Source organism: Rhincodon typus, chromosome 2 (genome assembly GCF_021869965.1).
Source record: "Rhincodon typus isolate 14 chromosome 2, sRhiTyp1.1, whole genome shotgun sequence".
NCBI classification, from domain to species: domain Eukaryota; kingdom Metazoa; phylum Chordata; class Chondrichthyes; order Orectolobiformes; family Rhincodontidae; genus Rhincodon; species Rhincodon typus.
In genome coordinates, this window is record NC_063333.1 from 72,836,115 (window position 1) to 72,847,801 (window position 11,687).

Below are 11,687 nucleotides of genomic sequence, written 5' to 3' on the forward strand. Positions count from 1 at the left end.
TTTTGGGAAGGGAAGAGACTTACTGTGTGATAGTAATTCACATGGTGAAATCTTCAGGAATATGTTCAGTCAGAGTTGGTAACCCCACTGCCTACATTGCTATGCTACTGGTTGTTTTGAAAACCTTTGAATACATAATTGCCTAGTGGTGCACTGTGGATAGTTTATTTAATATTCTGTTGATTTATTTAATATGGGTGGTTGGAAATGCAACTATGATATTAAAATGTGAAGGATGTCTAACCAACTCTGACCTGTTAAATGAGATCTTTTGACCACTTTTTGCAGGATGTACTCAATCATCTAAACTCTAGAAATGACTGTTGTTCATGGATCATAGGAACAAGAGAAAGCTATTCAGACCTGCAAAACTGTTTTCCCTATTTAATGAGATCATGTTTAATCTGTATCTTAACGCTATCCACTTCTCTGGGCTTCGTATCTTTTTCTAACATTTCCAAAGTAGTCCATTAATCTTAGATTTAAAGTAATTATTTTATTTAGCATCCGCATTTTTGAAGAAATCTTGTCTAACTTGTCTCTTAAGTGACCAGGCATTATTTGCCATCACTTGGTCATTGCAATTTGCTCTTTGAGAATATGTGATGCTCCCTTGGTATCAGTATTCAAATCTTGAAATTGGTCCACTAACTGCTCTAATAGCACAGATTCAAGCTTTGTGCTATACATTTCCAAAGTCATTGCAGTTATTGTGATCTGCAGTGGATGACAGGAAGGAGGGGAAAGTTATCCAACTGAGACAATACAGGCTCAATGGTACAACTTTTGAGGGGAGTACAGGAGCAGAAAGACCTTGGTTCACATGCATAATAGTCTGAAGGTGGTCAGACAAGTTGAAACAATTGTTAAGGCAGCTAGTAGGATCCTTGGGTTTATAAACAGAAGTAAAGAATATAAAAGCAAGGAAGTGATCTACTCCTCTACAAATCATTGGTCAGACCAGATGTGGAGTATTATGTTAATTCTGGGCACCTTACTTAAGGATGTTAAAGCCGTGGAGGAATGCAGATGAGATTTACTAGAATGAGACCAGGAATGAGGGATTTTAGGTACATGGAAAGATTAGAGAAATTGGGCTTAATCTTTTCTGCTCCAAGGAGATTAAGAGGTGACCTTACTAAGGTGTTCAAAATTATGAACCATTTTGTTAGGGTAAAGAAAGATATTCTATTTCCACTAGTTGGTACGTCAGTAACCAAGGATCACAACTTAAGATTGTCAGCAAGAGAGCTAGGAGTGAGATGAAGAGAAACTTCTTTACTCAGAGTTATTAAGATTTGGAATGCACTGCCTAGCACATTCAATGGGAGGTTTCAAAACAACACTGAATATATATTTGAAAATGACAAAATTTAGAGGGCTATGGAGAGAAGGTTGGACAATGTGACTAGCTGGGCAGTTCTTTTGGAAGAAAGTGCAAACACGTTAGGTCGAATGACTTGCTTACATACTATAAAATTCCATAGTTGGTGGGGCATACTTTTTGGAAATCAATCTAGCAATATTGTAAGAAGACTGCCTAGTCTCTTGATCAATGAAGATACACTACCTATAATCTGACAGCAAGCAGTTTGAGGGATATAAAATGAGTTTGGGCCAAGATCGCAACATCCACCCTATTAACATTTTATTTAAAATAAGGAGATGGAAGCTATTTAATTTCAATAGATTGCATCACAGCATAGAAAGGAATAGAAGGACAAAGGTGCAGACCGCATTTCCCTATAATGCGATTGTTGCATCAATGTGGCACTGAGGATCACCACTGACTAGGCAAACTTATCAATATCATACTTCCAAGCAGCTGGCTCAGCAATATTAGGCAATTAGTAACAGATTGTAGGCCAGCTGTCTTAACCCAGCAATGGGCATCCTACCTTATGAATTGCAAGGGAACTAAAACACATTAAAACAAATAACCCTAATGGCAACACCACTGTAGGAGTAATACTGTAAATTGCAATATTTACTTGCAGATTTGCTTTTGTATTTGCCTGTTAAACAATCTCCTGCTCATTGCACTTTATATTTTCTTCCATTATCATTTACTATTACTACATTACTTGATGAGCATCCCCTCAAATGCATTGCTTCAAAGCAGAATGGTACAACCTTTTGAGTATTTCCTCAAAATTCTGTTTCTAAAACAAGCAATCAGGCCCATAACATTTTTAGACTCTTTTGGTCCACATATCTTGCCTGTTTCTCAGGCCAATATTGAAGGCGTGCTCAGATCAGATACTGAATAGATTGATTATAGCTTCTTATTTTCAGTCTATCATTTTGACTATACAACCTAATCAGCTGACAATACTTTTCAGTACTACATGGTACTGCCACCAATTGCAGTAGAGAAAACAGGCATTTTGACTTGGCTGGCAACTTATTTATACAGTACCTTTCAAAATGTCCTTAATTTTTGTGCTGCTCAAGACTATTTACAGAATCTGAAATAAGGAAAACATTAACAGACATCTTACTGCGTCATTATTTTGCCATAAGACTACAAAGGGAGTCGGATCATGTGCCATTACATCACTACATGATGCATACTTTGTCTCATTAATATATCTCAATAAACAGAGCAAATTGTTTCAAGTAGTTTCACATGAACAAACAAAGTCTGACACCGAACCACAAAGGAAATATCTGGCCAATTTTCCTTAATAGTCATTCATGGAATTTGGGCGTTACTGTCAAGGTCAACATTTATTGTCCCGATTGCCCTTGAACTGTGCACTTCAAGGGTCATTTCAGAGGACAGTTAATGGTTAATCAGATTGTTGTGGGTCTGGAGTCACACACATGCCAAATCACACAAGGATCACAGATTTCCTTCACTGAGGAACATCAGTGAACCAGATAGATTTTGCAACCATCGATTATAGTTTCATGCATTAGGGTGGAAATATCAGAGGCCCTTCAAGGCTAAAAGCACTGTCAGTTATGCTGGAGTAATTAAAATCATGGATTCTCAAAAAGGCCAGAGTTAGTGGAGTGCAAATATCTCAGAGGGCTATAGGACTTCTGAAGATTACATAGTCATGGGACATTAAGCAAGAATGTTCAAATTTGCTTCCTGACATGTGATTAAATAACTGAAACCGCCTTACAAGTGACAAAACAAAAACCACCACTGCAATACTATGTAGTCAGTTTTAGTTGTTAGTGAGAGGGAGGGCTTTAAGTACTAGTATCTTACAGCACACTTTTTAAAAATGGCTTAATCTACTTGACCATTCAACTTTCATCTTCTTTAAAATTACAAATACAGCAACACACATTAACTGTCACCTTTTTCATCATTCTATCAGCTTACCACTATCCATTTGCAGGTATTTTTCATCCTCAAACTTATTCATTATTTTAACCATTCAGTATTGTTGGGAAATTTGTTTAGTAGCATTCTCACCTCAAGAGTCAGAGATCTTGGTTCTAATCCCATTCCAGAATTTGAGCACAAAATGCAAGGTTAACAGTTTAGTGCAGAAGCAAGGAAGGACTGCACTATCAGGAGTACTATTTATTTTATCTCATGGCACAATTTCAAAAAATAGCAGAAGAGTTATCCCAGGTATCCTGGAAAATATTTGTCCCTCATAACATTGCAAGAAAAGATCATGGGGATGTTGCAAATTTCCACAAACAGCAATGCTGTAATGTGCAAATGGTTACTGTTTCCTACAACAGTGACTAAACTTCAAAAGTGCTTAGTGGCTTGTTCATTGCCTTAAGAGAAATCCTGTGCTCATGAACAGCACAGTTGTTTTCTCCTTAAATGAATGTCAGTCCTATCTTTTCCAAAATTCATGTGGGGAATTTTCAAATAACTTTGCTTCTGAACATCAAATAATTTTAAAGTTCACCCATCACTCTACCGCATATGTTTTCAAAGAAGTCAAGTAATTTGAGTCTCTTTTGAAAAATGTACCATTATAATAATTCATTCTGGCACGCACCTACATTGGAAAAAGACGACATTTTCGGACAAAGGAAGTTCAATTAAAAAGAGCTTTAAAATATGCAATTCAATTCGAACTGTTATACTGATAGGTAAAGATGCAAGACCAATACAATTCTGAAGGAGTCAGGTGCTACACGGACGACGATGGATGCTGTTTGACAATACATCGGTACAGCAATATAGCTCAAGGCCAGCAACTAACCCATGTTCCCTTGAGCACTAACGCTAATGCCGGTTTCCAAAGTAGGAGGAGGGAGTGTTTTTGTTTTCAACAAGACAGGCAAAGGAACAATAAAATGAATTAGCAGCAGACACAGGACAGATAGTAAAAATGACGATGATGCAGCAAGATTCAACTGTTCCCTCACTTATATCAACCCACCTCAATTAGAAACAAATTTGATAGTATGTTCTGTTGGTGTGGCGTAGAAATAAATGAATTGGGAATTATACAGAAGCACAAAGATACTGCCAGACACTTACAGCGAAACCTCCCTCTCCGTCTGTCAGCAACCAACACATGCGCATGGGCACTACATTCCAAAGATGCAAAATACAGCCTTTTCTTAAGCCAGGGCTTTTCTGCGCCTGCGCTTGTGGGCTCTTATTGGAGTGCAGCGGCAGGGTGGAAGCTGGTGCTTTTTCAAGATCACACCTATAGAATCTCTATTATATGGAAGCCATTCGGTCCATCGAGTCCACACCGACCCTCAAAAGAACATCCCACCCAGACCCATCCCTTCTACCTTCTCTCCCTGTTACCCTGCATTTCTCATGGCTAATCCACTTAGCCTGCGCATCCCTGGACACGATGGATAATTTTGCCCATTTTAGTCCCAAAATCAACGCATTAGGTGCATTTGGAGTCTCCACATTGCTCAGATTTGTCAGCACGTATAATACACAAAGTTCGTACAAATTGTATATTAATCCTTAAATCCCTTTCAAAGTGTAGAATATTTTATTGAGGAGGAAAATAGAGACCGCAATGCATCAAATGGTGAAATTCACAATCCAGAAGCAACATTAGTGTTTTTTTTTCAGGAGGGAAACAGCTTTCTGGTTTGCTTGTGAAAAAAAAGCACATACATTGTATGGAGTTCAGTTGGGAGTTCAATTTTGAATGTAGAAAGCATAGTTTTATCATTCACATGTTTTGGGAGTATGACATTTAGTTTAGGGATTGACTTTCAAGACGTTGAAAATGCTTGGTTTGTAAGACTATTAAAAACACCTTGTAAAGTAGTTACAATTTAGTGGATGGCCTATGTTTATGTAAGGTCAGTTGGAAGTGGGAAAGCATCAAACAATGGTAGGCTCCTTTGTTCGGTTCATGGTGTATCAACATGGCCAGAGTTGTCTTCATAAGAGGTTAAAATTATATTGTTTCACAAGAACAAAGAGAATATTTGGAAATGGGAAGTAATGAATTTTTAATCTCCAACTGGGATCTCGGGGTGCTATGTTGTTTTGGAGATAGACTACAGTTAGTTTTTTTTAAGAGGGTTGATGTTTTATATAGGTAATATCTCACAGAAACAGGAAGTTGAAACCTGGAAACAGCTTTGAGACAAGCGGAGGGAGAAATCTACCTTGTAGATAATAATCAAAGGCAGATCAAGAATTAAAGGTGTTGTCTGATTTTGGAGTAATTGAGCAGGAAAACGTACTTGAGCTGGGGTGTCCACAATTATGAAGTGCTTAAGAACTACTGTAAGGTCATAGAGTCATGCAGCACGGGAACAGACCCTTCGGTCCAACCAGTCCATGCCGAACATAATCCCAAACTAAACTAGTCCCACCTGCCTGCTCCTAGCCCATATCCCTCCAAAACTTTCCTATTCATGCATCCATCCAAATGTCTTTAAACATTTTAATTGTAGCCTTATCCACTACTTCCTCAGGAAGTTCATTCCACACGTAAACCACCCTCTGTGTAAAAAATTGCCTCATGTCTTTTTTTAAATCTCTCTCCTCCCTCACCTTAAAAATGTGCACCTAGTCTTAGGGAAGGGATCAAACAAAGTGGGAAGGGAGGAAATTGTGAGATCCCTTGCAGAAATATTTTCATCATCTATAACTATGGATGAAGTGCCCGATGACTGGAGAGTGGCTAATGTTGTATAATTATTTAAGAAATGTTGGAAGGAGAAACCAGGGAACTATAGACCTGTGAGTCCGATTTAGGTTGTGGGTAACTGTTGGAGACGATTATAAAAGATAGGATTTATGGACATTTAGAGAAGCAAAACTTGATTAAGGATTGTCAGTACGGTTTTGTGCAATGAAAAAAAAGTGTCTCACAAACTTGATTGAGTTTTTTGAGGAAGTTACCAAAAAGATTGATGATGGCAGTGAAGTAGACATTGTTAATTTGGATTTTAGTAAAGCTATTGACAAAGTTCCACATGATAGACTAATTAGTCAGGTTAGGTCACTTGGGATTCAGGGTGAGCTTGCCAATTGGATACTAATTGGCTTAATGGCAGGAGACAGAGAATAATAGTGGAGGGTTGCTTTTCAGACTGGAGGCGTGTCACCAGCGATGTTCCACAGGGATCGGTTCTGGGTCCTCTTTTGTAAGTTGTTTATATAAATGATTTGGATGAGAATATAGAAGGCATGGTTAGTAAGTTTGCAGATCACACCAAAATTGGTGGCAAAGTAGATAGTAAAGAAGGTTTTCTAAGATTACCAGGGATCTTGATCAAATAGGTCAATGGACTGAAAAATGGCAGATGGAGTTCAATCTGGATAAATGCGAGATATTGCATTTTGTTACAACAAACAAGGGTACGGCTCATACAATTTATGGTAAGGCCTTGGGTAGTGTTCCAGAACAGAGAGACCTAGGTGTTCAGGCACATTATTCTTTGAAGTTTGCGTCACATATAGACAAGGTGGTTAAAAAGGCGTTTGGCACGCTTGCATTCATTGCACAGTCCTTTGAGTATTGGAGTGGGAAGTCATGTTGTGGTTGTACAGGACATTGGTGAGGCCTCTTCTGAAATCCAGTTCTGGTTGTCCAGTTATAGGAAGGATATTAACAAGCTGGAGAAGATTCAGAAGAGATTTACCAGGATATTGCCGTATATGGAAGGTTTGAGTTATAAAGAAAGGCTGGGAGTTTTTTCACTAGAGCAGAGGAGATTGAAAGGCAACCTGATAGAAGTTCATAAAATAATGAGAAGTATAGATAGAGTTAATGGTAGTTGCCTTTTCTCCAGGATAGGGGATTTCAAGGCTAGGGGACACATTTTTAAGGTGAGAAGAGAGAGAGTTAATAAAGACATCACAGGCAAATTTTTTTACACAGAGGGTGGTTCGCGTGTGGAATGAACTTCTGAGGAAGTGGTGAATGTGGGTACAATTACAGTGTTTAAAAGACATTTGGATAGATACATGAATAGGAACAGTTTGGAGGGATATGGATCAGGAGCAGGCAGGTGGGACTAGTTTATTTTAGGATTGGGTTTGGCAAGGACTAGTTGAATGGAAGGGTCTGTTTCTGCGCTGTGTGACTCCATGACTCTCTGAGAATAATGAGACACTGAGAAAAATCAAAATAAATTCCTGATAGCTGTGGTACACTTTGAGAAGTGAAGGAACCTTCAAGATCCTATAGAGTACATAAGAACTCTTGAGTGGAGATAAAAGCAGATTGGGCAATGTCTTTTAGAGATTTTCAAGCTTAAAGCAAGTGTTTATGAAATCCACCACAGCAGATGGTGGAATTGGAATTCTAAAAAAAAGTCTGGAATTAAGAATCTACTGATCACCATGAAATCATTGCCGATTGTCAGAAAAACCCATCTGGTTCACTAATGTCCTTCGGGGGAGGAAATCTGCCACCCTCACCTGGTCTGGCCTACATGTGACTCCAGGCCCACAGCAACTGGGTTGACTCTCAACTTCCCTCTAAAATGGCCTAGCAAGCCAATCAGTTGTACCAATCGCTACAAAGACTCAAAGAAATGAAACTGCATGGATCACCTGGCATCGATCTAGGCACCGGAAAAGACAACGGCAGAAACAGCCCTGTTGACCATGCAAAGTCCTCCTCACTAACATCTGGGGGTTAGTGCCAAAATTGGGAGAGCTGTCTCACAGACTAGTCAAGCAACAGCCTGATATAGTCGTACTCACAGAATCATACCTTACAGACAATGTTCCAGACACTACCATCGCCATTCCTGGATATGTCCTGTCTCACTGGCAGGACAGAGCCAGCAGAGGGGGTGGCACAGTGGTGTACAGTTGGGAGGGTGTTGCTCTAGGAATCCTCAACATTGACTCTGGACCTCATGAAGTGTCATGGCTTCAAGTTAAACATGGGCAAGGAAACCTCCTGCTGATTTCCACATACCGTCCTCCCTCAGCTGATGAATCAGTATTCCTCAATGTTGAACAACACTTAGAGGAAGCACTGAGGATGGCAAGGGCACAAAATGTACTCTGGGTGGGGGATTTCAAAGTCCACCATCAAGGGTGGCTCGGCAGCAGTACTACTGATCGAGCTGGTCGGGTCCTACAGGACATAGCTGCTAGACTGGGTCTACGGCAGGTGGTGAGGAAACCAACAAGAGGGAAAAACATACTTGACCTCATCCTTACTAATCTGCCAGCTGCAGTTGCATCTGTCCATGACAGTATCGGTAAGAGTGACCATTGCACAGTCCTTGTGGACTCGAAGTCCCGCCTTCACATTGTGAACAATCTCCATCGTGTTGTGTGGCACTATCACTGTGCTAAATGGGATAGACTTCGCACAGATCTAGCAACTCAAGACTGGGCATCCATGAGGCACTGTGGGCCATCAACAGCAGCAGAATTGTACTCCAACACAATCTGTAACCTCATGGCCCAGTATATCCCCCACTCAACCATTACCATCAAGCCAGGGGATCAACCCTGGTTCAATGAAGAGTGCAGGAGGGCATGCCAGGAGCAGCACCAGGCATACCTGAAGGTGAGGTATCAACCTGGTGAAGTCACCAAACAGGACTACTTGCACGCCAAACAGCAAAAGCAGCAAGTGATAGACAGAGCTAAGCGATCCCATAACCGACGGGTCAGATCTAAGCTCTGCAGTCCTGCGACATCCAGTCATGAATGGTGGTGGAAAATTAAATAACTCACTGGAGGGGGAGGCTCCACAGATATCCCCATCCTCAATGATGGAAGAGCCCAGCACATCAGTGCATAAGATCAGGCTGAAGCATTCGCAGCAATCTTCAGCCAGAAGTGCTGAGTAGTTGATCCATCTCGGCCTCCTCCAGTGGTCCCCAGCATTACAGATACCAGTCTTCAGCCAATTCGATTCACTCCATGTGATATCAAGAAACGGCTGGAGGCACTGGATACTGCCTGCTGGCCCTGACAACATTTTGGCAATAGTACTGAAGACTTGTGCTCCAGAACTTACCGTTCCCTTAGCCAAGCTGTTCCAGTACAGTTACAATACTGGTATCTACCCAACAATGTGGAAAATTGCCCAAGTATGTCCTGCACACAAAAAGCAGGACAAATCCAACCCGGCCAATTACCACCCCATCAGTCTCCTCTTGATCATCAGTAAAGTGATGGAAGGTGTCATCAACAGTGCTATTAAGCAGCACCTGCTCAGAAATAACCTGCTCAGTGACGCCCAGTTTGGGTTCTGCCAGGGCACTCAGCTCCTGATCTCATTATAGCTTTGGTTCAAACATGGGCAAAACAGCTGAATTCCAGAGGTGAGGTGACAGTAACAGCCCTTGATATCAAGGCTGCATTCGACTGAGCGTGGCATCAAGGAGCCCTAGCAAAACTGGAATCAATGGGTATCAGGCAGCAAACGCTCTGGTGGTTGGAGTCATACCTGACACATTGGAAGATTATTGTGGCTGTCGGAGGTCAATCATTTCAGCTCCAGGACATCTCTGCAGGAGTTCCTCAGGGTAGTGTCCGAGGCCCAACCGTCTTCAGCTGCTTCATCAATGACCTCCCCTCCATCATAAGGTCAGAAGTGGGGATGTTCGCCGATGATTGCATAATGTTCAGTTTTATTCGTGACTCCTCAGACACTGAAGCGGTCCATGTTCACATGCAACAAGATCTGGATAATATCCAGGCTTGGGCTGACAAGTGGCAAGTGACATTCGCGCCACACAAATGCCAGGCTATGACCATCACCAATAAGAGACGATCTAACCGCCATCCCTTGACATTCAATGGTGTTACCATCACTGAATCCCCCACTATCAACATCCTGGGGGTTACCATTGACCAGAAACTCAACTGGACTCACCACATTAACACAGTGGCTACAAGAGCAGGCCAGAAGCTGGGAATACTGCAGCGAGTAACTCATCTCCTGACTCCTCAAAGCCTGCCCACCATCTACAAGGCACAAGTTGGGAGTGTGATGGAATACTCCCCACTTACCTGGATGAGTGCAGCCCCAACAACACTCAAGAAGCTTGACACCATCCAGGACAAAGCAGCCCGCTTGATTTGCACTACATCCACAAACATTCACTCGCTCCACCACCGACGTTCAGTAGCAGCAGTGTGTACTATCTACAAGATGCACTGCAGAAATTCACCAAAGATCCTCAGACAGCACCTTCCAAACCCACGACCGCTTCCATCTAGAAGGACAAGGTCAGCAGATATATGGGAACACCACCACCTTCAAGTTCCCCTCCAAGTCACTCACCATCCTGACTTGGAAATATATCACCGTTCCTTCACTGTCGCTGGATCAAAATCCTGGAATTCCCTCCCTAATAGCATTGTGAGTCAACCCACAGCAGAAGGAATGCAGCGGATCAAGAAGGCAGCTCACCACCACCTTCTCAAGGGCAACAAGGGATGGGCAAGAAATGCTGGCCAGCCAGCGACACCCACATCCCACAAAATGAATAGAAATAAAAATATCTAGTGTCAAGTTATTGGTACTTGCTTTATTGAACACGAGTACTTTTGGAGGAAGGATTTTATGAAATTGGAAAAGGTGCAGAAAATATTTACAAGGATGTTACCGGGACTGGAGGATTTCAGTTATAAGGAGAGATTGGATAGGCTGGGACTTTTTTCCCTGAAGCATAGGAGGATAAGGAGTGACCTTATAGAGGTTTACAAAATCACGAGGGGCATAGATAAGGTGAATAGCAAGTTTTTTTCCCTAGATAAGGGAGTTCAAAACTAGAGGGCATAATTTTAAGGTAAGCGGGGTAAGATTTAAAAGGGACCTGAGGGGCAACTTTTTCAGACACAGGTATATATGGAATTAACCGCCAGAGGAAGTGGTAGATGCAAGTACATTTGAAAGACATTTGGACATTGATAGGAAAGATTAGGAGGGATAATGGGCCTAACACAGGCAAATGGGACTACAAGGTGCAGAGCTGGATGAACACAGCAGGCTAAGCAGCATCATAGGAGCAGAAAGGCTGACGTTTCGGGCCTAGACCCTTCATCAGAAATGGGACTAGTTTAGTTTGGGAAACGTGGTCAGCATGGACAAGTTAGACCAAAGGGCCTGTTTCTGTGCTCTTTGACTCTATGAGGAGTATAAAAGTCATTGCTTAAAAATGGTGTGGCATAATACTGTCAATTAGTAATTGGGAGTTTGTTAATCCTTTTAAAGGTTACTGGTTTCCATTGAAACCATAAGTCTTTTCACAAGAACATAAGCAATTTGCTTTGGATTCAAACAGTT

The 11,687-nt window shown here is 41.4% G+C and overlaps 1 protein-coding gene across 1 annotated transcript in view; it reads right to left on the reverse strand.

Annotated features, from left to right (window-relative positions):
* The window catches only part of LOC109931378 (cytoplasmic dynein 1 intermediate chain 1), a 236,843-nt gene extending 232,287 nt beyond the window's left edge, over window positions 1-4,556 (reverse strand). The window contains exon 1 of the mRNA XM_048611130.1: window positions 4,469-4,556. The gene's annotated coding sequence lies outside the window, so the exon portion shown is untranslated. The remainder of the gene's footprint in view (window positions 1-4,468) is intronic.
* Window positions 4,557-11,687: the final 7,131 nt, after the last annotated feature.